Source organism: Muscardinus avellanarius, assembly GCF_963383645.1.
Source record: "Muscardinus avellanarius genome assembly, chromosome: 9".
In the NCBI taxonomy this organism is placed as follows: Eukaryota; Metazoa; Chordata; class Mammalia; order Rodentia; family Gliridae; genus Muscardinus; species Muscardinus avellanarius.
The window spans coordinates 110,344,253-110,370,590 of record NC_137795.1 but is presented as its reverse complement, the minus strand read 5'-3'; the positions used below and the strand labels follow the sequence as shown (position 1 = coordinate 110,370,590).

At 43.5% G+C, this 26,338-nt stretch overlaps 1 pseudogene across 1 annotated transcript; it reads right to left on the bottom strand.

Moving 5' to 3' along the window:
- Positions 1 to 20,602: 20,602 nt before the first annotated feature.
- Positions 20,603 to 23,703, bottom strand: LOC308266919 (large ribosomal subunit protein eL43-like; annotated as a pseudogene). The gene is made up of 2 exons: positions 23,554 to 23,703; positions 20,603 to 20,862 (listed from the first exon to the last, which is right to left on the bottom strand). The product of its transcript is annotated as a large ribosomal subunit protein eL43-like (transcript).
- Positions 23,704 to 26,338: the final 2,635 nt, after the last annotated feature.

The following is a 26,338-nucleotide window of genomic DNA, read 5'->3' as shown; positions in this document are numbered from 1 at the left end:
CATAATAAAGAAGAGAAGATTCCATTCTAGTCTCTACAGCACAGTAAAGAGACCATAGGTAAGGATAGCTTATTATATATTTTAAAATAGCCAGAAGAGAGGGTTTTGAAATTTTCCCAACACAAAGGCATTATAAATATTTGAGACAGCCGGGCATGGTGGCGCACGCTTGTCATCCCCGCGCTTGGGAGGCAGAGACAGGAGGATCGCAAAGGTTGGAAGCCAGCCGCGCGCGCTGGCTTAGGAGACCCTGTTTCCAAATAAAAATGTAAAAATAGGTCTGGGAGTGTAGCCTGGAGGTAGAAGGGCTTCCAGGAACCCCAGTACCACCAAAAAAAATTTATATATATATATATATATATATATATATATATATATTTGAGATGATCAATATGTTAATTATATGATTTGCTGTACACTGTTTACATGTTTACATGAATCAAGACCTCACTTTGTACTCCACACCTATGTACAATTACTAAATTTGTTTATAAAATGCCAAGTAAAGAGAGTTGTGCTAAAAACATAGACTGTTTAAAGATAAAAAAAAAATAGAGAATCCATTTACTTTTTGTTGTGGTGGTGGTGGTACTGAGGGTGGAACCCAGAGGCTTTCTACCTCCAGGCTATACTCCCAGCCCTATTTTATATTTTGGAAACAGGGTCTTACGAAGTTGCTGAGAGCCTCACTAAGTAGCTGAGGCTGGCTTTGAACCTGTGTGATCCTCCTGTCTCAGCCTCCCAAGCGCTGGGATTACAAATGTGCACCACCATGCCCGGCTACTTATTTTCTGTGTTTGGGGATGGGGCTCGATGTGCATCAGGTAATATGAAGAATTTAGGCAAGCTCACAAAAGACTGCACCGCACTTGTGGGGTCTCCACTGCCCCAGAAAGCCCCTGCTCCCTTGCCTCCCAGGTCTAGGTTCACACTGTGATAACAGCCCTCCCCAACCCAGATAGAGACATAATGCTCTCCACACTGGCCCTGTCTCCTTCCCCTGAATTTTTTCTTCTTCACTTTCCATCTCTCTTTCCACAGACTTTAAGTGCTATGAGGGCCAGGATTTGTATTGTTCAGCCCCAATTTCCAGCATGTAAGACAGCACCTGTTATGTGGTAGAGGGTAAATAGGACTTGCAGAAAGAATAGATAATGACTACAATCCTTAGGCTAAGCCAAGAAGAATTCAAGTGTCAAAAGCATTTCAGTTTCATCGCAGTATTAACTGTATAAGATTTTTTTTTTTTTTTTTTGGTGGTACTGGGATTCCTGAAAGTCCTTCTACCTTCGGGCTACACTCCCAGATCTATTTTATTTTTGGAAAGAGGGTCTCTTAAACCAGTGTGGCTGGCTTCGAACCTGTGTGATCATCCTGTCTCTGCCTCCCAAGCATGGGGATTAGAAGCATGCGCCCCCACACCTGGCCTGTATAAGATTTTGATGCAGAGGACTTCCGGGAAGATGGCGACCGAGAAAAGTGGGGCTTAAGAGCCCCGCTAACAACCAATCTCCATTACCACAAAATAAGCGCCTTTCATAGCCAGAAAACACCATCACCAGAGAAACAAAAAAATCACCAGGCTCCAGAGAGAAAGCGGACTGAGAACAGAGCTCAGAGCCACAGAGGAGATACACCGGCCTCACCCCCGAGGACGCAGCAGCAGCGCCATACTGCTGGCGGCAGCGGCAATTTCACCAGACGGCTACAGCAAGCCGAGGTGAGCCGCTGCAGAACAGCCAGGCGGGATTTCTCGGTGAAGGAACATCTAAAGCTCCCAGTGGCTGAGCTCAGCACATGCTGCAGGGATTCAGAGTGGAAATCAAAACCAAGAAGAAATACGCCAGCCTCACGGCCGAGGGCATAGCAGCGGCGCCATATTACCACCGGCGGCAGCAGCAGAAAATTCACCAAGTTCAGTACGGCTACATCTGCGTACTCAAGAACAGTGAGTCAAATTGCGGGCCACAGAGGAGAAATCCCAGTACTGTACTCCCTGGGACTTGACCCAGTGGGGGAGTGGTGGTGGCAGAGATATCACACCATAGGAGAACGTGCAACCTGGCATCCCCCACAGTCTAAAGCAGCCTCTATCGACTCCCTGGGTTGGAGACTCTGTGATACAACCCAGTAAAGGAGTAGTGGGGTCTGAGATAGCACAGACTCGAGATCCAGAGCACCTTATGTGAAGTCATAGTGACCCAAGGGAAGAACCCAGAGAAGGCACAAACTTCGGAAATCATGGGAAAGAGGAATAATACTGGAGCAATGAATGACCACAACCCCACAACATCAGAATCCGATAAAACAGAAAATCAGAGATTTCTAGAAGATCAAATCAGGAAAATAACTATAGAAATAATAGAGGTGCTTCGAAAAGAACTCAGAGAGAGCCAAAAAGAGATAAAGGATGCAATCAATGAAGTAAAGGCCTCAATTCAAAGCACAAACAACCAATTAGACCACATGGAGAACAGAATCTCGCTCTTAGAAGATGATCATTCCAAAAATGAACGCATAGTTTCTAATTTAGAAAAAAAATATCTGACAGCAGGAATCTGATATTGAAGAAATATGGGCCCATTTTAAGAGAGCTAACCTAAGAATAATTGGAATAGAGGAGGGAAAAGAAAGTGAAACCAAAGGGATCAACAATCTCTTCAAGGAAGTAATAGCAGAATATTTTCCAAACATAGAGCAAGAGGTTGATACACAGGTCCAGGAAACTTATAAAACTCCCTTTAGACAGGATCGGAGAAGAGGATTCCCACGCCACATAATTGTCAAAATGACCAATGTGGAAGCCAAGCAGAGAATCTTAAAGGCAACAAAAGCAAAGGGCCAAGTGACATTCAGAGGCAAACCAATTAGAATCACTCCAGACTTCCCAAACCAAGTCATGAGAGCCAGAAGGGCCTGGAGTAACATATTCCAAACTCTGAAAGAAAACAACTTCCAGCCAAAAATTTCCTACCCAGCAAAACTTTCTATCAAATTAGATGGAGAAATAAGAAGCTTCCATGACAAACAGAAACTGAAGGAATTTATGTCTTCAAAACCAGCACTAGAGAAAATACTCAAAGAGATTAACTACAAAGAAGAAATAGGTAACACTCACCAGAACCAGAGAAACAAGAGTTTCCATCCAACAGACAACTAAGATTGGTTATCTGTGGAGATTCATTATTTATGTTAGTCTTTTACCTATCTCTAAATGGTATTGTTTGCCTTTATTGTTGTTAATTTTTAGGATTTCTAGTTGGAATATTAATATACCTTCAGATAAAGCATTTGGAAATATTTTATCCCATTCTATTAGTAACTTTTAACTCTGTTTACATTGTCTTTGGATATACAATATTTTTTTTAGGGAGTTTGTATACTCTTCTGTTGCCTGTGCCATTGAAATCATAACCAAGAAATCACTGCCAATTTCAATGTTGTGAGGTTTTATGACCCAGATTTTCTCCTAAAAGTTTATAGTCTTAAGATTTATATTTAGGTCTTTTATCTATTTTGAGTTAATATTTGTATATGGGATTAGGTAAGGGTCCAACTTTATTCTTTTCCATGTAATTATTATTTTTCAACAATATTTAGTTAAAAGATTATTATTTCCACCACCAAATGTTCGTGGAAACCTTGTCAAAAATAACTTGACAATATAGGGAAGAGTTTAGCTCTAGGCTTGTATTTAACTCCAATGGTTTATATATCTGCCTTTAGAACAGTACTACACTGTTTCAATTATTGTAGCTTTATATGGTTTGAAATCAGAAAATATATATCTTCTAGCTTTGTTCTTTTTCAAGATCGTTATGGGTATCTAGAGTCCATATTCCATATTAGGATAGAGTTTTTTTCTGAAAAATAAATATATAAATATATGATAGTTTCACCAAAAAAAATAGAAAAAAATATTCTCTGGTAAGAAAGAAAGTAAAAAGAAATATTGAAATGTTATCTTTAAGTCATCAAAAGCTTGGTATCAGACAAATGAAACTGTTAATGTGAGATTATCATTTTTAAGTTTGGATAAATTGCTATAATACTAGATGTCAACCACTAAGCCAAGCATGGGAGGGAGGAATGGGGTGGGGATCGGGTGGGGGCTGACTGGGCGATGTGTGCATGTATGTCTACAAAAGTTTGTATCCCACTATGATGTATGAATACAGTGCACCAATAAAAAATTTTAAAAAATGATTTTAATGCAGAGATACATGCTTTCTTTATATTCTGCCACTTGTAGTATTATATAGAGCATCTTGAGATATATCAGTTCATTCCTTTTACAAAAAAAAATATGATACTTCCCTTATTCCCTGCAGGTCCCACACTCTCACTCCTTATGGTAGACTCCAGATGTTACTGGGTGGGAGGTAGAGTCAGGATTCCAGGTGCCTGGTGAGACCACAGTGGAAGGTTTCTGCCCTGGGATGGCTGGACTCTCGGAGGGTGCCATCTCTCACTGCCTTCTCTCCCAGCCCCAACCGTCAGGGTGGGAATGAGGAAACAGGGACCCTCAATGTTACCAACCACCAACTTATAATCTGGTGATCAACGGGTGCGTGCAGAGTAAAGCATTTGAAAAGGACTCTGGATCCTTACAGCATAATGTATCCTCACGCCACCAAGAGGGCCAGACCTTCCTGAGACCCCCAAGAGATGAGAAGGTAAGTTTTCTTATCACTCAAACCAGTTAGTGCTGGGGATTTCTAGTGGCTTAAGTTAGGGTTGTCTTGACAGTCGTCTCTCCAGGGGAGTTTCTGGACCTCCAGGGAAGCACATCCTTCTGTCTTATGATGAAATACTTGCCTCTCTACTCGGGCAGAAAAGTCCACAGCTAAGGAAGAGTACACGGTACTCGTTGTGAATGATGAAAACTAGTTTTCCCACACTTCTTCACCGAGTACCACCAATCAGAGGAGAGTCGCGGGAGGGGGTTTCCTGAAGATTCAGAAGCAGCTCACTACAATCACAGTTTTTTTAATTAAAGTCCCATATTTTATTTTAATTTGTTTGTGGTACTAGGGATTGAATCCAGGGGCATTCTACCTCTGAGCTACACCCCAGCCAGCCCTTTTTATTTTTAATTTGAAACAGGGTCTCACTGAGTAGCTAAGGTTGGCCTCAGATCTGCAATCCTCTTATCTCAGCCTCCCCAGTACAGGGATAACAGGCCTGCACCACTGCATCCAGAAGAGTCTTCTATTTTAGTGTAATAAATGCGAAAGGTTTATACTCTACTCCATGACAGTGAATAGAAAAGGGTGGCTTCTTCCAAACCTTTGAGGAAGTTCAGTCCTCCGAGACGTAGTTTTGAGAACCCTTCCAGCTTACTGCCACAAAATTGCCACCCTGGAGCCCAGGAACCTCAGCTAGAGAATCAAAAAACAGACGAGGTCAAGACCAGGGTTGACCACCCTGGGCCAAGCTCTTGGGGAACTGCCTGTACTTCACACCATAGCTACAGGAGAGGAAAGCAGCTCTGGCATGTGCGCTAAACAGTCAGACTCTGGCACGGCATTTCCAAATTCATTGATATTTTCATGTTCATTAGAAAACCTATGCAGCCGGGCGTGGTGGCGCATGCTTGTAATCCCCGTGCTTGGGAGGCGGAGTCAGGAGGATCGCACAGGTTCAAAGCCAGCCTTGCTGGCTTAAGAGACCCTGTTTCCAAATTAAAAAAAAAAAAGTATAGCCAGGCATTGTGGCACACGCTTGTAATCCCCGCGCTTGGGAGGCAGAGACAGGAGGATCCCACAGGTTCATAGACAGCCACACTGATTTAAGAGATCCTGTTTCAAAAAATATAAAATAGGTCTGGGAGTGTGGCCCAGAGGTAGAAGGGCTTCCAGGAACCCCAATACCACCAAAAAAAAAGTATAAAATAGGTCTGAGAGTGTAGCCTGGAGGTAGAAGGGTTTCAAGGAACCCCCATACCACCAAAAGAAAGAAAACCTATGTAGTACTTACTTATTGTTCCCATTTTACAAGGAAAACCCCTAAGGTGCAGTTTCCCTAGTTAAGATCCCAGAAATTAGCTCCATTCTCAGAGGATGGCTCCCTTGCTCTAGAACCTATGCCCTTCTTGCTACGTTGTGCTGCTTGTCCATAGTTTTGAGCTCTGAATGAACATTATCCCCAAATGAGAAAACTGAGGCTCAATAAATGGAAAGACCATAATTTTCTCAAGGATAATAAACAAGGAAACCAGGTTCCAAACCCAAATCAACCTCATTTAAGGCCCTGTACTGAGTCTACTGCACGTAGGGGCCCGGGTCTCAGCATAACATGGCAAGCAGATATTGCATGCTGGACACATTCTAAACACTGAGCACTGTAAACTCTACAAATTATTGTCATCATCACCCCAATTTTCAGAAGGGAAGTGGAAGATGTAAAGCTATTGAATAACTTGCACAAGGTGACATGACTATTAAGGGGTAGAGCTGAGATGTGAACCCAGGAATTCTGGCTCCAAAGTCAGCATTCTCGGCCACTCCATGTGTTTCTCTGTGCAGGGCAGCAGAACATGTGTGCTGACTCCCAACCCTAGGCAGACTTTCATCTCATTAATCTTGGTGTCTCTAGCACTTAGAAAAGGCTTTTGGATGGATGGATGGGTGGATGGATGGATGGATATAAGGATGAATGGATTGAATGGGAAAAATTAAAGGATTGGATGGATAGATGGGTGGGTGGGTAGAAAGATGAATGGAAAACTAAAAAGATAGATAGGATACCTTGATAGAGAGAGAAAGAGAACAAGCCTGATAGGGCTTTAGAATTGTAAGTGAAATAGCATCTGCAGAAAGCACCTAGCCCCTGTATCTGGAGCACAATCACATGCAGTCAGTCAAGGTTGACTAAATATAAAAGCCCACACAGATTCCAAACAATGAATATCATGGTGCCCACTTCCTAAGTAGAGAAACACCAAGACAAACAACATGCTCAGAATGACATAACTATTAAGTATTGAGTCCTGAATCAAACATGAGCCTGTCTGGCAACAATGCCCCATGCCGGGCTATCTCCCACTGCAGAGTGACATAAGATGGTGGCACTCAGCTGTCTCAGCTCCTCATTTGGGATCACAGCAAACTGCTATCTCCATCTGCGTAAGGGTGGGGGGGCACAGGTGAGATATGAAGGGCTTCTGTCTTTTACTGATATGTCTCTTCCTAATGGTAAAAGTATTCATCCATTTTAAGAATTCTTTCTCTCTTGTCCCATTAACTTATGGCCAAAAAGCTTATTCATGCATTTTAAGCTTCCAGTATTAGAGGCCTTCAATTAATAAAAAGACAATCATTACCTGGCTCCAGGCTTTTATGACCAAGTCCTCAGCCACAGCATGAGTCACCTGGAACATCACTAAATTTCCTTTGTCATTCTTCCATGACATGAAAATGTCTAACATGCAATCATGCCAACAGAAAACCTTCTTTTCCTTCTGAGGGTCTCTGCATAAAGCTCTTCCCAGTGTACTTCTGACCATGGCATGCTTTCCCCATCAGATTAGAGACCACATGACTCCATGACAGAAGTCAGAAAACCAAGTGTGGGGTCCAGGGAAACCACAGAACTCTAGGAACGAAAGGAGACATATTAGATCATTGGATCTCCTCCACATTTCACACAGAAAAACTCTGCATCTCAGGGCAGTTAAGTTTGAATCATGCACCACTGGGTAGCTTCTTGGCAATGGTTTCTGCAGAACTGAACCAGTGAAGGACAGACACATAAAGGGACACCAGGAGTTTAGGATTAGACACTTCCCACTCTTTTGTTTCAAATTGGGGTTTTGCCCAGCAGCCCCCCACAGCCACCCCTCAACCACTAACTTCTAGGTGTCCTAATAGAGTATAGCAGTGAAGTTTCTGATTTCTCTCCCCAGTCAGCTTCACTTGAAAATGACAGACAGCTCAATATCTACAAAAATTCTCCAAGTTGCTACCTCTAAAATAACTGAGAACATGGAAAATCAGTTAAGACAACCTTCCTACCACCTGTCCTTGAACACAAGTGTGTAGAGAAGCTGCGTGCCTTATATGAGAGTCGCAGGTGCTCAGTGAGCCACCTTTGGTCTACTTGCTAACACAGTTGGTGTTGGGACATAACCCTGTCTCAATAACGTCCCACTTAATCTCCCCTGAGGCAAATGCCTTTTGAAGTTTTCCTGTTTTGTTCTTTTGCAGATCCTGTGCTGTTCTGAAGGTTATTCAGTGACCACAAGAAGCTGACTACCTTTGGTATTACATGCCTAGCTTTATCTGGCTCAGATTCTCATGCTTTGCAGATCTCTCCCCTATAAAGAGTCCTCCTGTTCTGCCCTTTGGGCCTGACACCATTTTGGGTCTCAGTTCATTGACTTTCAGATGTCAGAGCAAACTTTTGCTCCCCAAACCTTGTCCTCCCTGGTTCCTCTACGTACTCCACTTACATCTAGCAACACCATGAATAGAAAGTAGAGGGAGGGTCACACGGCGGCAGACCCCAAGAGCTTTTCTGGAAATGTAAATTCCAGGAGCCCGGCCTAAGTAGAAACCAAAAAGAGCAGGAAAGTGACATAAATTTAATAGTAATTTAAAATTTTAGGTGTGGAAGAGCTCATCTTAATTTCCTAAGACAGCCAGCACTGACCACAATGTTCACTGGACCACCTCTATGAGTGTAAGACGTGCCCCAGGGACTCTTTAAAGATGTCACTACACCTCCTCCATTACTGAAGACAATTCACGACCACCTCTCTGAGTGCAAGGTGTGCCCCCAGGGACTCTTTAAAGATGACACTACACCTCCTCCATTACTGAAGACAATTCAGTTACTTGTCAGTTCAACTTTACCTTCAGTCCTAGGGGCGGGGCCGATACCAAGGCTCTGATGTACAAATTTATATTCAGTCACTTTCTTTTTCCTAACGGTTATTAGGAGAAAATTTGTGCGCAGTGGGATATCTAACAGAAGCCTCCATGTGCACTTCTCTTCCTAAAGAATATTTACAGGAGCACACTATATACACACCCTGTGCTTCCAGTAATGCAAAGGTGGACAAAATGAACCTATACCATCAAGGAGCTGCCATTGAAAAGTGCAGAGGAACCTTTCCTAAACCCAGAAAAACACAGAGAAACGCAAGGGATGAGTAGTCCATAAACCTTCAGTAAAAAGCTTACCTACCTCCCAGTTACTTCTATTTGCCTCAGCAATTGTGCTTTTGGTTAGGAGTGTCTTGGTCCATTTTTGTTATTATAATAAAATACTTGAGATGGGCCAACTTCACAGAGAATCTTACTTAACTCACATTTCTGGGGGGCTGGGGACATGAGTCCAGCATTGACCGTGCTGTAATAGGAAGCTCATAGTATCATGGTGGGAGGGTGTTTGGGAGCAAGAGATCAGATGGAAAAGCAGGAAGCCAGAGAAGAAGACCAGTCTTGGGCTCCCATAATAACATCCTTTCAAGAACTGAGTCCCATGAAAGCTGCCTTACTCCCTTACAAAGGCACACTTCCAAAGATCTGAGCACCTCTCACTAATCCTTTTAAGGGTCTCACCACCTCCCAGTAGCACAGCCATGCCAACCAAGCCTCCACCACATGAACCTTTGTAGAGATATACCTCGACCATATCTGAACCACAGAAAGGAGTATTTAAAGGCTCATATCAAGTACCATTGGGAAATTAGCCATGTATACCACAAGTTTTCCTCAGGCTCCTTTCAGGTCCAATGTTGTTACTCAAACATAATCAGCCTCAAGAAACTTGAGCCCCTGGCGTTGGACTACCTGACCCAAGCCTCTCCTTCCCACGGCATCTCACTCCAAGCTCATCTGGAATCAAGGCTTTGCAGTGGTGGTAATTCAGGTCCAAGACTGACAATGTAGCATGACAGGTTGCTACCTCTTCAGTCTGCAGTGCACAGGCTGACTGATGGTTGCAGGGTGAACCCTCCCCTGATTTCTCTCTTAAAATGCCACATCTCTCTCCTCCTATTAAGAAAAGTATGACCGTGTGCATTAGAGGAAGTGCATTGCTGTAGAAATCTTTGAAGGCTCTGATGTTGGAAATTTTCTTTTCTTTCTTCCTTTCTTTCTTGTGTATGTTTTGTTTGTTTTGTTTTGTTTTGATACTTGGGATTGAACTCAGAGACATTCCTCTAAACTATACTCCCACATTTTTTTCTTATATTTTGTTTTTATTTTTGTAAAAGAGGGTCTCGCTAAGTTGTTGAGGGTCTCACTAAGTGTCTGAGGCTAGCCTCCAACCTGAAACTCCCCTAATCTCAGTCTCCTAAGCCCTGGGATGACAGTCTTAAACCACCTACTCAGATAATGGTGCTGTAAATTTTCTATCTCCGCCACCCAGATCAATCCTCTACTCTTCACCTTGCCATACACCTTAGAAGCTAGCCTCCAATGCCCACATCTCTAGTGCTCTCTACTCTCCAGCTGGGTTCTCATGGGAGGCACTGTCAGGAGGCTGAAGGGTGGAAGGGGAGTGATTGATTCTGGGGCAGTTTCTCCCACACCAAGTTGTTGTGGGCAGTCTGTTTTTCTTATCAAATGATACAGCCCTTGTTGATAGATTCTATCCATCTTTGCCAGGTTCAGACAGCCCATTTATGTAGGGAAAATAACAATGCTGCTGTTGATGCTGCTGCTGCTGCACCCAGGGTCCCACACAATCTATTTTAGTGCCCCCACATCATGCCTTCACCTTTGTAATAGACCCATCATTAAATTTTACTCAATTATCTAATATGAGCACTTCATATTCTTCTTGTCAAATGATGGAAACACTTATTTAGGGCAGCCTAGGGAAGAAGTCTTTCAAATAAGATTAGGTTGATTACATATTTGAGAAATGTATAGATCACCTCCTTTACAGGGAAAAAATGAGATGCTGGTTAATTATCAACACTGAAGCCATGGTGAAGTGCAGGCAGGAGCCAGAGCTTAAGAAAGTCAGTGGCTGCAGCAACAGGTAAAGATTAGTGATCAACAAGAAAGAGATATAAAACAAAAAGTAGTAATATTGCTAATAAAACTGCTAACCACTATAAATCCTATAAACATCTAAACTTAAGAAAATATGATCAGTAACTTTATGTTAATAAAGTTGACAACACAGATACACTGGAAAATCCTTTCAAAGATTTAAATTAGTAAAATTTACAAAAGAGGAAATAGGCATTCTGAGCAGTCCTTAACTCTTTAAAGGAATAGGATTTGTTTTAAAATTCCTTTAAAATGGAAATCCCAGTTCCTTCAAATGGCTTCAAAGTTGAATTATTCCAAGAAATTCATGTAAGAACATATAAAAAGTGATATGAAAGAAGAAGAAAAAAGAGTAGTGATCATGTTGTGACTCTGAAGACATGAGATATATGAAGGGTAGATGGCCAGACCCATTTCTCCTCTGGCTTCACACACCTCCACTTGAGTTATGATATCAGTGTCACCCCTATTTTAAATGCTTGTGGTGAAATTGCAGAATATTCCTTCAAGGAAACTTGCATTTCCATCCAATCTATAAAAACAGAGTCTGCTCCTGGGATCTATCTCCAGGCACCATCTCCTGTTTTCAGTAGTCCCAAGTGGCTCTCTCATAGTCCTGTTACTCTCTGTCCCTTGCAGGTGTCAAGAGATGCCTAGGGAGGACTCTGAACAGCTCAAAGTCCAATGTGGTCTTCATCAACACATAAGAAGAGAAGCCTCTGTGACCATAGGGCAAGTTTTGTCACAGCTAAGAGAAGCTAGAATGAATCTGCTCCAGAACCTCTAGAAGAGTATGACCCACATCAGTAAGTCACTCTAGGAGCACCATTCACCCCTCATTGACCTGCCTGAGAAGCTATAATTCCACATTCCTCTGTGTGTCTCCAAGAGCAAAGAAAATGCTTGATATGTCTAAGGACATGTCAAAAAAGCTGTTATCTGTAAGCCAGGAGAGATACTTTATCAGTAACTGAGATAGGAGGATTGTAGGTTTGCAGTCAACCTCAGCTGCTTAGGCCCTCTACAAGTTAGTGAGACCTTGTTTCAAAATAAAGATTAAAAAATAGGGCTGGGGATGTAGCTTGGAGGTAGAATAGCCCTAGATTCAATCTCCAGTACTACAAAAAAATTAGTGGGAGATCAAACTATTTTTCTCTTTTTAATCTATACTGAGGAAAATGTTCTATACTGATTCTATATATTTTAAACTGAGTCTAAGCCCGCTAAACATATGGAAACATTCTTTACTGAGTCTAAACTCACTGAGCATATGGAAATACACAACAGGAAAAATGTCATAACTATAGTGACTGTGAGAAATCATACCTTACAAAACATCAAAGAACAGATGCAGGGAAAAGTAAAGGATGTAGAAAACTTTCTACCAAAGATCATCCCTCAATATACATCAAAGAGTTGACACATGGGAGAAACCTTATGAATGTAAAGGATGCAAGAAAACTTTCAACCAAAGTCATCCTTCACTGTACATCAAAGAATTCACACAGGGGAGAAACCTATGAATGTAAAGAATGTAGAAAAACTATCTACCAAAAGTCAGTCCTGACTGTACATCAGGGAGTCCATACAAATGAGAAACCTTACAAATGGAATGTGTATGAAAAAGCCTTTTACCAGGAGTCAAACCTCCACACACATCAGAGAACTCATGCTGATGAGAAACCCTATCAATGTAAATCATGTGGGGAAACTTCCAACTGTAAGTCACTCTTCACTGTACATCATATAATTCACATGGGTAAGAAGCCCCATGAATGTAACATATGTGGAAAGCCCCACAAGCAAAAGACAAACCTCCACACATCAGAGAACTCACACAGGTAAGAAAACCCAAGTGTGATGCATGTGGAAAGACCTTTTTTCCAGAATTCCCACCTCAGTGGGCATCAGTTAACTCACACAGGGGAGAAACTATTCATGAAAAGAATATAGTAAAAATTCCCACCATTAATTACCCCTCACTATACATCAGAGAACTCACACAGCTGAGAATCCCAAATGAATCCAAAGAATTTAGGAAAGCTTCCAACTGTAAGTTACTTCTCACTGTACATAGAATGATTGTTACTTTCAGCCTGGCCCACTAAAAAGTAAATAAAAAAAAGAAAACTTCCACTAACTTCTCCCTGGCTTTCCATGCCCTGTGAACCTGAAACGCAGATGGCAAGAGGGTGCTGCTGGTAGTCACAGGTAGAAAGTCACTGTGATTTATGACAAGTTTAATTTATTGGAAAGAGCAGAGATCTTCCTACATCTGTTCCCAAATCTTTTATTTGTAGTTTACATGCATGAGAAACATTCTGTTGAGCTACTTTGTATGATCTGTTGGTGACACTGTGCAATCTCATAGCTTATTCATTTTAAAAACTATCTAAGGAAAAAGATCTCAGAACAAGAGCCAACTCCAATATAGAAATTTTGTGAGGAACAAAAGTGTTTCATTGTGGAAACTGACAATTTTCTTTCTGTTCACACAATCAAGCAATATAGTCAGCACCCATGTATATTACCTTAAGACAATCATGATTTATTGGTCATGACTACAGATTTCTGCAGGCCAAAGAATCATAGTGACCAGTCCATCCTTTAGCCACCAACATAGGTTCCCTAGGTGTTAGGGCTCTTTTGCCAACTGTCTAGTATATGCCCATTCTGATATTTACATCTACTGGCCTCTAGCAGTGGACCCCATCACTTCACTAACCATAGGCAGCCTGATTTTTTGGCAGAACCTTCTTCTATTCCCCTTGGCCACCACTGCCTCCTGAGAAGTTAGTGGCCCCTCACCAGGGCATTCTATGGACTTATGAATGAATGAACTCTAGACTTTCTGGAGGAACAAAAGCCAGGTTCCCTACTCTCAAACAATAGGTGCACTACAAAACACACACTTCGCTGAGCCTACTGATCCATTCTGCAATATTCTGGTAAATGAGGAAGTACTTCTGGCATCTCACCTTCAATTTCTCTGTTCCTCTTCACATCCAATGTCAAGGAACCATCTCTACTGTGTGTTTTGGTCAGCTCCAAAAGTCCTTACTAATACTCTAAATTATGAGTCACAAAAGTATGCACCCATATCAACTGACCTCCATAATTCCTCCTTACAGTCAAGCTCTCCAGCTGTCACCTTCAATATCTATCCCCATGTGTTCTCCTGGTTCCCACAAACTCATAGTAGAGAGCCCCTTCATCTTTTCCATTGAGTTGGCCATGTCTTCTCATAGCAGAACCTGTGTGTTTCTGCTTGGACTCTGCTGAAACCTCACCCAGTTATTGGTCTTAAGAAGTGAGGAGGAGTGGGCCATATCTTGGACAGGAAGAACATCACCTTCAAGGCATCATCTTAGGTGATGCCTTTGCCTGGCATCCAGACAATGTTGAAATGACCCATATCTTCAGCCTGGAGGCTTCAGAGGGACTGACAGTTCAATTTTCTCACAAGCATCCTTCCAAAGTTCCTATCCCAGGTCTCAGAAGAGAAAACTTGTTAAGACAAGGATTCAACTTCCTTTGCAGCCCTGCCACATTATGACCGAGTCTTGAGCCTATTTTTTCTCCTTGTCCTCTAGCTGCAGATGAGCGTGTCCTTAGATGCTGCCTTAAAAACCTTCAGGCCATCCCTGTTCACCTGAGTTGATAATGGACTGACCCATGCTTGTCATGCTATTTCCTCAAGCCCACTTCAACAGCCTTTTAATTGCCACCATCCTATTCCTTTACATTCTGTAGTTACTGCATTAACCAGTTCTCCACCTGCCACCTAAATCTCATGCAAATCCACCCCATATGAGTGTCTTAATGTGACATCAACAGGCCAAGACTTATCACCAGACTACTTACTTCCAGTCACAGGATTCTTGTATTTATGTGACCATGAAGCAATTCAGTTTTAGGATCCTGTCTTGAAAATCTGCTTTTTTGGACCACTTCCAGATGAATTGTGTTAATCTGGTTCCCAAAAGAGTATTTGGTTCAGAGAGTCTTGTACATATAGCATGTTTTGAGTGATGATACCCAGAAATAAGATGAGAGCATGGGTAAAATGATCATGGGATAAAACTTGAGCTATTGATCAGATCACCACTGTAGGCACCTGTGACTGAAACACAGCGCATCTCTAGGAACCATGTAAAACCTTCCCATCGCAGGATGGGAAGGCTACGTTATTTATCCACCAACTCCCATCTGCCATTGGTTGAGTATTTCCTCTGTCATATTAACTGCTGCACTGCACTTTATAGTGTGCTTGCACATGGTTGAGCAATCTTGCACAGCCTCTGAGAAAGTGAAGCAGAGACAGACATCTCCTGCAATGTGCTGGAACCCCACCGCCACCCTCAGCCCCAGCAATAGCTAATGGATCTGTCCACGTCACAGTGCTGAAATTAGGTCTGAGGAAGCTCTGAGGGCTGCCATGTTGGCTGAACTTTCTAGCAGCACTCCCCCAAGAGAATGTCTACAGAGATAAAAACCTTCTGCTTGGTAGCCGGGCTACTCAACATAGCAGCCATGAGCCACACATGAGCACTTGGAACATGGACAGAAACTAAATTTCCATTTTTTCTTGTAATACCCCTATGTGGCTAATGACCAGTTACCAAACCATTCAGTTCTAAAGAACCAGTCACCTAAAACATTTCAGAATATCCTTAAAGGAAAGAGAAAACTTGCTATACCTCACACCTCCCACATGAAGAGAGACACACGATGCTTGGTGAGCCTCTCAGGTTTGGAAGCAACATGCTCACTTTGAAGGCACATTTCATTATAATCCAATTGAGGGATAAAAGTAACAAGGCAGTCTGCTTTGAGTAGGGCACAGATCATTAGAAGCCACTGCAGCCAAGTCAGGTTGCAGACCACCTTTCCCACTGTAGAGCCTTCCGACCTGGCAGATCCAGTGCTGCTGGGCATGTCTGCAGCAGAAAGAGCTGATATTTGGATCTCTGTCAGACCCCAGAAGCAGAACCCTGGCTTTCAGAGTAGGCTCTGCTTCATCTAGCAATGACGATTCTCCATTTGAAAGGTACTCCTGATCTATCTGAATACCCAACTGCAGTACATCAGATGACTGAGCATTTCAAGCCACCAATTATGAACCAGATGCCTCCTAGACCATTAGCCCACAATGCACAGCAGCACTTGGACTTACAGGATGCTCCACTATCACCTGGTATCCTACAGAGTGCAGTTGCAGCCAGTGGTACATGTGATGTGGCCATGCAGAGCTAACAGGAGGTTCATGCCTATGGAATCGACTCACCTTGTGATGGCCTGAGCCCCCAGCAGCAACTTTAAAGGTCTGCTGGCCCAGCTACACACAAGCCAGAAGCCACATCTGCAAGGCTGGGTGCTTCCCACTCAGTGCCAACAAGGATGCCAATGGCCATGCATGATACCTTGTCTTCCATGGCTGAAATGCATGAGTCATGAGCAAAGGAGCCAAGAAGACCCTTCCACAGCAATGCCAAATAACCCATGAGGGTAATTCACTTTGTGATCCTCCAAAACTTAATGGGACAGAAGAGTACCAGGTATTTAGAGAACTGGGTTCTTCCAGAAGGAAAACATGATAAAGAACAATGATAAACTGAAATCTGAGACAGTTTCCTGGCCATTTGGGATCTCAATTCTGTTGAACCAACAAGAAGAGAAAGAGGTCAGAAAACTGGTGAGGATAGTTGATCACAATTACACAGATGGAACTTGTGTTTTTGATACAATTGGAGCCAGAAAAATAAGATTTGGGTCTTACATAGCTCACTGGGGGGCTTTGTACTTTTCTCTCTTCTTTATAATTTTTCTGGTAAATGACAAAATATATCACCTAACAGAGATAGGACTGCAAGTAATTTAATTCCATAGTAACTAATTTTTTACTCATCTCATCACATGAAGAACCATGTCTGCCTCAAGTGCTGGCAGAGATGAAGGACGAGGTGGTAGAAATCAGCCACAATTGTTGATGTCAGCCTCTTTGCCAGCTGCAGGGGAAGAGTGCAAACTGTGTTTTAAATTAACTAATTTTATTTTCCCCACCTTTCCTAACACTGTCTTCCATGAAAGTTTTACCTTTAGCAAACACAGACTTCAGGTGGGACTTGATATTCCCTGATGTTTCACAGATGGCTCAGATTTGTGTGTCCACACGTGCATTTTCGAGATAAGAACTTTTTGCATAGGTAAAAAAAAAAGTGGGTGCTATATGGCAAACAAGTAGATGCTAAATGGAGAGGGACTCCTCTTTGCCCTCCACACCCACTTGGCACATCTTCCCATCCTGCCTGCACACCAGGATGCTGACTTTTGTCGACTACCTTCTGACTTCAGGTTTGATATGGCCACAAGCACTATCATTGGCCGACTAGAGGGAGAGGAGAATAGTTGTTTCCTTGGCTTCTCCTCTCCTGGGTCAACATGGATTTGCCATCTCCCTCTGTAAAGGACTGCAGCCATTGTCAGATTCCCACTCTGCACAGAGCAGTTCTCTGACTTCTGCTCCCCTCTCTGCTCCCTCACCCTTAGAGGGCCAGGAATATCAAGGGACACCATTAACCCTTTGCTCCTGCTGTCCAGCCTCAGCTTCCTAAACCCTACCCACATCTCCTATAGTCTCTTTGTTGAATCTTCCTTCAATTCTCAGTTTGAATAAGCCATGTTTCCTACCAGGATCTGGCCAATGTACCTCTCTATTTTATGATTTTACGTAACTCATTTTCAAACCTCACTATTTCATAATGATTTGTTCCATATCTCATTATTGAGAGATATACATGATAATTAAAAAACATCTTGATGTTCAATGAAGTTCAACACCACACCAGGCACTGAACTAGCCTCTAGGACCTAGAACTAACTGAGAAGTCACTGCTTCCCAAAAATGAGCTCATAGTCTGGTGAAGGCCATCACTGAAGACTATCTCAGCACATAGGGTGTGTTGTGGTAGAAATGGCCCAGAGGTCACTGATAGCAGAATAACAGCCAATGTTATAATGTCTCTACTGATCTACCTGCGGGGCTCTGGGAAGGTCATGCAGAGCAGGCGAAATCAGAACAGCTTTAGAGAAGATGGAACGGAAAAGAAAGTGCAAGAGATCTGAGAATGGAAGACCTCTCATGGGACAAAGGAAGACAGAGGAGAAAGGAAGAGGCTTTGTGGGAGCAGTGTTTTATGAAACACCCACACCACCCAGTGCTGGGTGGGCACCATTCCAGAGCACAAAGTCTATTGAGTTTTTCTGCCAAGCAAAACAAAAATGAAAGGTAGATGTGTTAGCCACGTTACCCATTGTGACATCTTTCCCCAAACATCAAGCTTGAGTAGAGAACATCCCCCAAATGGGTCTTATAGCTTTCAGTATTAGACTTCTTATATGTCTTATGCCTTTGCAGGAAATTTTCATTCTTGTGGCTTTTCAAATGAACCCAGAATATGAGCAATTGGCCTCCATTGCCTTAAATGCTCTGTGTGATCTTCCCCTGCGGACATAATCTGCCGCTAGTCTGGGAAAGTGGCATAGGAATAGATTCACCAGCAAGGCAATAACTCTCAGTGCAGACTTGCAAAGTCACCTCTGCAGTCACAGGGAAGGTGTGATGATTCTCTGGTTGTCCCAGGTTCCTGGTGGATATGAAGCAAAGACTGGGAGATATTGGGAATGTCTCTGAGGGCAGAAATATGGGTGCTAAGAATGTGCAGTTGTGTGGAAAGGAATTCTGGGGCTTAGTGGAGAGTTCTTTGTTAGGGATCCTGGTTAATCTATCAATCCACTATCCTGTTTTAGCCAGTTTTATTTGGCTCCATCACTCTGCTGACAAGGGTGGGTAGTATTGCTTTACAGGATAAGGCACAGCAGCAGCATGAGTATCGACTGGTTTATTGCAGGGAAGGCATGAGTATCGGAGTCAAACCACATTTCTTCCCCAAGTAGGGCTGCACGGAACAAGATCCGCATCACGTTTGAGGAGTAAATGCTTCCCAGACATCTCCACGCCCGTCATTTCTGTGTCGCACTCAACCCACTTTGAAAACAATTCATGATTTATAGAAAGGTAATGTTTTTACATAATGTTTTGCCTTCAGGTGCATAGCACTTCACATTTTTTGATATCTTTTTCAACATGTTGTTTCACTTTATCTTCACAAAGAAGAGAAATCATTGATTACAGTGACCTCTTTGATCAGGGAACAGAGGCCCCAAAAATGTGACTTTCCCAACTTCATGTAGCTTCTCCTTCCTCCCTCTCCTCTTCTGCTCACTCTCTTTCTGCTCTTCTTCCTGAATCCTTTCTGTGATCTTCATCCTCATCATCGTTTCCTCCCACCTTTAGTGAAATGGCTACATGTACCATGTGCCACACCAGGCACCCAGTAGACATGGCTATTTCTTCTCTCAATATACTTGGAGATGCACATCTCTATCCACTTAGGATAAGTGATGGATGAGGCCATAAAAGACCAAGTGAAAGTCATCACATAATGTCATGTGCATGTACATATATCACAATGAAATCCATTATTCTGTATAACTAATATGTACCAATTAAATAGGAAAAATTATACTTGAATTTAAAAAAAATATTAAGCATGTATGATTGTTAATGTTATATATCAAATTGCATAGACTAAGGGATATCCAGAGAGCTGGCAAAATGTGATTTCTAGGTGTGTCTATGGGTGTTTGAGGAAGGGATTGGCGTTTGAATTGGTAGGTGGGCAAAATGTTCTGCCCCCTCTTATGTGGATAGGCATCCTCCAATCCACTGAGAGCCTGTCAGAATGAAAAGGTAAGAGGAGGCAAATTCTTGCTCTCACTTCTTGAGCTGGGACGTTCATGTTCCTCTTCTCCTGCCTGAAGCACAGATGCTCCAGAATCCAAGGCCTTGGCCTCTGCAACTTAGTCCAGCAGCTCCCTTGGCCCATCTCCAGGCTTGAACTAAATCACACCACCAGCTCTCCTGGCTCTGCAGCCTGCCAGTGCAGATCAGCAGTCATGGCACTCCCCTGCCTCCAGTCACAAAAGCCACTCACCAAAATAAATCCCCTCTTGCGCATCTCTGTGTATGGCACTGGCTCTATTTCTCTGGAGAGCTTTGACTAATGCAGTGCCTGGGCCAGCAAGTCACACACACACACACACACACACACACACACACACACACATACCACACCACACACATCTGCTCAGAGGCAGATGAAGCCATCGTGAAAATGTAGCTCATTCTGATTTTAAAGCACAAAGGTGATTTTAAGGATATTACCAAAGCACATAAAACTGCTGTTTCCACTTTTTAAAAAGTTGTGTCCAACAATAGCACCTTTTGTAGCATACACTGTTTCATTTTGTGTTGTTTTGTTGGTACCAGGGACTGAACCCAGAGGCATTCTACCTCCAAGCCATACCCCAGCCCTATATTATTTTTTCTTTGGAAACGGCCTTGCTAAGTTGTTGAGGCTGGCCTCATATCTGATCCTTCTGTCTCTACCTCCCATCTCATACGCTATTTCTTTTTTTAATATAAATTAACCCATTTATTATAGGCTAAGGATGTCTAAACGGTAGCGCTTCTACTGGCCCTTCAATTCCATCAGCCTTCTGATGGCAGACTTGACTGTGATGGCTGAAGTTGTGTTGTAGGTCGAGGCACCACCAGCCACAGTTTTCATGCAAGAACCACAATGCCAGATCCCTACTGCCCATCTCTTCATCTTGGATTTACACAGAAGGAGCAGGTGTACTTGGCGTGATAGATGATTTCAATTCTCTTCACCATCTTCCGGAGGGAGACACCATAGCGGGTTCCATATTTACCGACGATGCCAACCTTCTTGGTGTTTTAGCCATGTTATCGCCCCCCAGGCCTGACCCAGAGAGCTCATGCATTCTTTCTATACAGCCCTGACAACCATCAATCCCTCCCTATGGAGGGGTTTTAATGAGTGGTGGTGCCCTTTGTACATAGAGCTGGATAATGGAAGGACAGAGCTAACAGACACCTGCCAGCAGCCACACAGGAAACGTGCAGAGCTCAGGGAGGCTCCAGAAGCCCAGCGTTGGTCTCTCAAGCAATTACAATGTCAGCTTTAGGGCCTTTCCATTAAAGTGCAGATGATTGGAGACAGGGAAACAGAAGGAGGAATTAGGAGATAGATTCTTGGGGGAAAAAAGTAGTAACAAAACAGAGATGGTCCCTATCTCAGGGATAAAAGTGGAGGGACAAAAGATAGCATGAAAACAAGACTATACTTCTAAGCAATTACTGATTTCAGAGGGCCTAAAATTAACTTCAGAGGTAACCAGAGATTTGCAAAATCAAACTTCTCAAATAATACTTCAGCAGTCCTATCTTCTGAGAGACAAGTAGGTAAACCTGCTTATACATAAAATCCACTGGCAGCTACTTCTCAGTCTCACCCAACACTGGCCAAAAAGTGGAGAGTTCATCAGCAATAACCAACTGAGCCAGCCCTGGCCCTGGAAGAACCAGAAAGCAAGAAAACATGCCCTAATCCTTCACCCTCTCTTCCTGCTCCTTCCTCTCTTTCCTGTGCCAGATGCCCTGTGCTCTGTAAGTCCCTTCCTCCTATATCCTATCCAAATCTGCTCCCAGAAAAATGCCATCACCTGATGAGAAGACCCCCAGGCAAGAGCCAGAACTCCATACAATGTTCAAAGCTCTTCCGTTCATTCTCCCTCGCACATCCTTAGTTGATGTTTCTGAATAGCTTCCGTACCTTTATCACAAGTTTACAGTGATAACCATGTGTGAAAAATAGTAACAATGTATATTCATAAAATATAAAATGCTGAAACCCTGTGCAGGAGAGCACTCATAGCAGTCTCCGGCCCACAGTGGACATTCCTTGTCTGGTAGGATGCTTCTAGTTCATTTGTGTCTGTCAGTCAGATCCTAGAGACATTAGGCCTTTCCTTCTCTTGGTAGCTCTCATATGAAAGTGGCAGCCCTTCCATATGAAATCTGGATTGGCATGTTTTGACGGCTCAGCACCCAGGATGGCTCAGCACCCTGAATGGTACCAGGAGGAAGGGAAAGCCATCAGAGGATCAAGCTGCCCCCATTCCTAAGAACTTGTCCACTCATGAGGCCAGCATGCCTGGAGGACACGTTCTACCCCTCCAGTCCTCACAAGCTTCCATGCAGGACAGCCCCCAAGGAGAACTGGTGACATGATGTTGGTTCATAAACATCTTAGTTATTTATGCCGACTCTAATGACGGCAGACAAGGACCTGCCTGTCTAAGACGTTCCAGAGCCTGCAGCAATTGCACGATTGCTTTTATTTGCAGCACAAGCGCCTACTTGAGCTGTCGTCCACTCTCGGCCACACATGGCCCTCCCAGGCCTCCTCGGACCCACCCCCAACATAGAACAAAGATCCTTGCTACTTCTAACTGTCCACATGGACCATTAAATGGGCATCTCAACCCCTCAAGGAGCCTAAGGAGCGTCTCGCTCTGTTTCTTATCAAGAATTGATAACTTCTGCAGGGTGCCCAGCGGCTGGAGCACCCAGGGGAGGGCCTGCTCAGTGAAACCATGGTGATCTGCTCCACCAGCCAGATTCTGAAACCCCAGTGTCATCTCCTTATGTCTTGTCTTATTTTTTCCACTGTTTTCCCCGCCCTATGACTTATTCTGCAGCCAGGAGGGCTGAGAGTCAAGGCCCTGTTGCACGCAGGAATCAGGACCATGTTGCTGGTCCCACAACCCACGAGTTAGCACTTCTCCCTCAAGAACCTTAAGGTCCCTTCACAGTTGGGCTAGAAAACATCAGATGGATCAGAACCGTTACTTCAGTTTTCACAGAGCTCCTTATTGCACTAGGTTGAGAATTTCTCCCTTTTTTAAAATTTCCACCTCAAATTATGCTCATTATTATGCTAGTCAAGACAAACTAGACCACACTGAAGTAACAAAGGAAGTTTGTTTTGTTTGTTGTTGTTGTTGTTGTTGTTGTTGTTGTTTTTTGGTGGTACTGGGGTTTCTGGAAGCCCTTCTACCTCCAGGCTACACTCCCAGACCTATTATATATATATATATATATATATATATATATATATATATATATATATATATTTTTTTTTTTTTTTTTTTTTTTTTTTTTTTAAACAGGGTCTCTTAAGCCAGCGCATCTGGCTTCGAACCTGTGCAATCTTCCTGTCTCAGCCTCGCAAGCACAGGGATTACAAGCATGCGCCACCATGCCCAGCACAAAGGAAGTTTTTAAATATCTGTGGTTTTTTTGTTTTGTTTTGTTTTGTTTTGTTTGGTGGTACTGGGGGTGGAACCCAGAGGCTTTCTACCTCCAGGCTACACTCCCAGACCTTTTTTCTATTTTATTTGGAAACTAAGTTGCTGAGAGCCTCACTAAGTAGCTGAGGCTGGCTTCAAATCTGTGTGATCCTCCTGTTTCAGCCTCCCAAGCGCGGGGATTACAAGCGTGCGCCACCACGCCCAGCAGAATCCCTGTGGTTTAACACAACCAAAACACATTCACTTTTCCTGCAGAACCATCTGCTAGCGCATGTGGAGGTCTACCGCCCACACCGGACCCAGGATCTCTGCAGCTCTGGTCTTGTCGTTCCACCCACACAGCACAAGCCTTCACGTTTTGGATGAAGGGGTGACCAGAAAGCTTAAGGGTCATTGTGCAGCACAGAGGTGAAGCCGGCCACCACTGTTCAGTCACTGGCTAGAGGAGTCACATGGCCCTGCCTAACTGCAGGTCAGGGAGTGCAGTCTTCCAAGAGCCCAGGAAGGAGAGAGTGGGAGAGATGGGCAATAGTGTCGGCTACGATGGCCACATGGCCCAGTCTAGCTCCCAGACACTGACATGCCCAAATAACACACACCACATAAGGCCAGACCCACTCTGCTTCCCCAAGACATTTAATGCAAGGGGGGAAAAAACAATCTAATAACCAGGTCTTGTTCCCACGATGCGTTTAAGATTCCCAGAATGAACTGCCCTTCCACAAACTGCCCATCTCTCCAGTTTCTTTAATTCCTTATTTATCATTTCAGCCATTAGAATGTTGCTCAGGTCTTCGGCAGAGTCCAAGTTTCTTCCGCAGCAACCGAAGCCCCAAGAACTGACAGATGATAAATCAGACTCCAGATTTAACTGACTTCAACTCTAAGTCTTCTGTGCACTGATGGCAAGGTCCTGCTCGCGGGGCCTGCTTGATTCTCACTGACTCATGCTTAAAGTCCAATCTGCTTCTGGATTTCTTCCCCAGTGGTGTGACTCAATTATTTAAATGAGCTTGAGCTAAATGTTTTATTGTTTATAACCTGAATAATCTTTTGTAGCTTCTGTCTCCGTGCATGTTGCAATGATGGTTGTATGGGCAGCCACATAAGGGACTCGCTGGGTGGGGGGGTCACCATATGAACCATATGGTACTATATGGTACTACTGGCTTCAGGTCCATTGAATTGAGTCCACTATTGGCTCACTCTAGATCTTCCAAACTAAAACTAAAACTGATTAAGCAACTGAAAAATAATTCAATGAGGCTACAAACTGACTTGATCCCCGCCTTCCCTTCATGAATATTACGTGAGCTTTGCATCTGCAAATTCCACTGCCTGGAGAGGTTGGTCCAGCTTCGCAGTTACCGTGGGGACAGTTTTGGTGTGACCCAGCCTTGGTGCAGACAGCAGCAGGATGTGGGGTGCAGCCACAAATGCCTCCCTCCTTCTCCTCAGCATCCCTTCTGCCCACCACATCCTTTTTTTTAGGACAATTGAGGAAGAGAAAAGTTCAACAAGGTTTCATTGGAAGCCTCAAAGACTAGTGGAAAAAAAATCTCTCCCAATCACATTGTCACACGTGACCCCTCTCTTATAGAGCTCTGAGCAGAGATCGCCATTCCAGTGTCAGAACCTGCGATTTTCCATCCCCCTGTGCCTTCCTTTATTGCCACTTCCACAGGAGATGATGCCTGGAAGCTTCTTAAACTTCAGATCAGTGCTGTGCCATGTAATGCAGTACAAGGCAGCCCACATTTACGGAATGCTTTTTATGAGACTATCCCAAAGGGCTCCATATAATGGCTGTAAAATTGTGGAACCCATTGTGGAACAGATTTAATTTTTAAACCAGCTGAAAATATCTATTAATGATTTACCATCATTATTCTTCATCAGAGGTCTTTAGGAATACTAATAAAGTGACTACCTACAATTATTGCCATCCGAGTGTTCCTTCACAGAATTCAATCTGATCTTATAGCATGTAATTAGCCAATCAAAATGATATTCTGGAGGAGAAAATGTGAAATTGTTTCATCTGAAGAGCTTTCTAGTCTTTCCATTCACTCCCTCCTGGCCTGACCGCCACCTGCTCACCCTCAATGCTGCCTGGGTAATGCCAGGTGACATAAATCAGAAAGTGGGCCCCCCAGGCTCTTGATGGACAGGCTGGTGGTTGTAAGGCTACCGTGTAATGTGCCATATCCAAACCCTGCCCATTCTTTGAGGTCCCACTCAAGTCTGTATTCTTATCCAGTAGAAGTCACGCTGTCTCCCAGCATACATCTCTCCTCCCCTACTGTTTCACTGCCTTGTGGCTTGAAAATACTGGATTTCTGTCCAGCTTGAAGGAGGAGCCTTGAACCATCTCCCAGTTAGTTAGCAGAGCACCTGCCTTGGGCCGCCATGACAACACTTGGCATTTCTCCACCACTGACATCAGTTCTATTGTGATCCAGAGTGTAGGTGAGGAACCTGGTTTGATAGCTCGGGAAGCTACACGCTACCTTCTTCTGAACATGGTCAAGGAAGCATGATGCCCTAGTGGGTTCCAGCAGCCATTCTGTGCCTGCAAGGCAGGCCAATATGAGGACAGAATGAAACTTAGAGGGGGCTAAGCTGGGATGATCCCAGAGGAAGACAGACAGAAATCCTATTGAATCATGCAGAAAGTCCTAACTGATTCTAGATTTTCTTCCCCATGGACGAGACTCAATCAATTAAGTTATTTAAATAAACTTGAGTTAAATTTCTATTATATGTAACCTGAAGAATCTTCTGTAGCTCCTGTTCCATACATGTTGTGATGGTGGCCATGTGGGCAGCCACACAAGAGGCAGGCTGTGGATGGGCAGGGCAGTCATGTGGCTTAGGACTGAGTCTCTTCCCACAGGCCACTCAGGGTGGTCCTACAGGACACTGGACTATTGAGGCCTGGATGAGACAGGTGTTGTGTCCAGGGTATCCAATCTGACAAACAGGACATGGAATCAGGATTTTTTTATTGGTGGCCACATGGTGAGTTC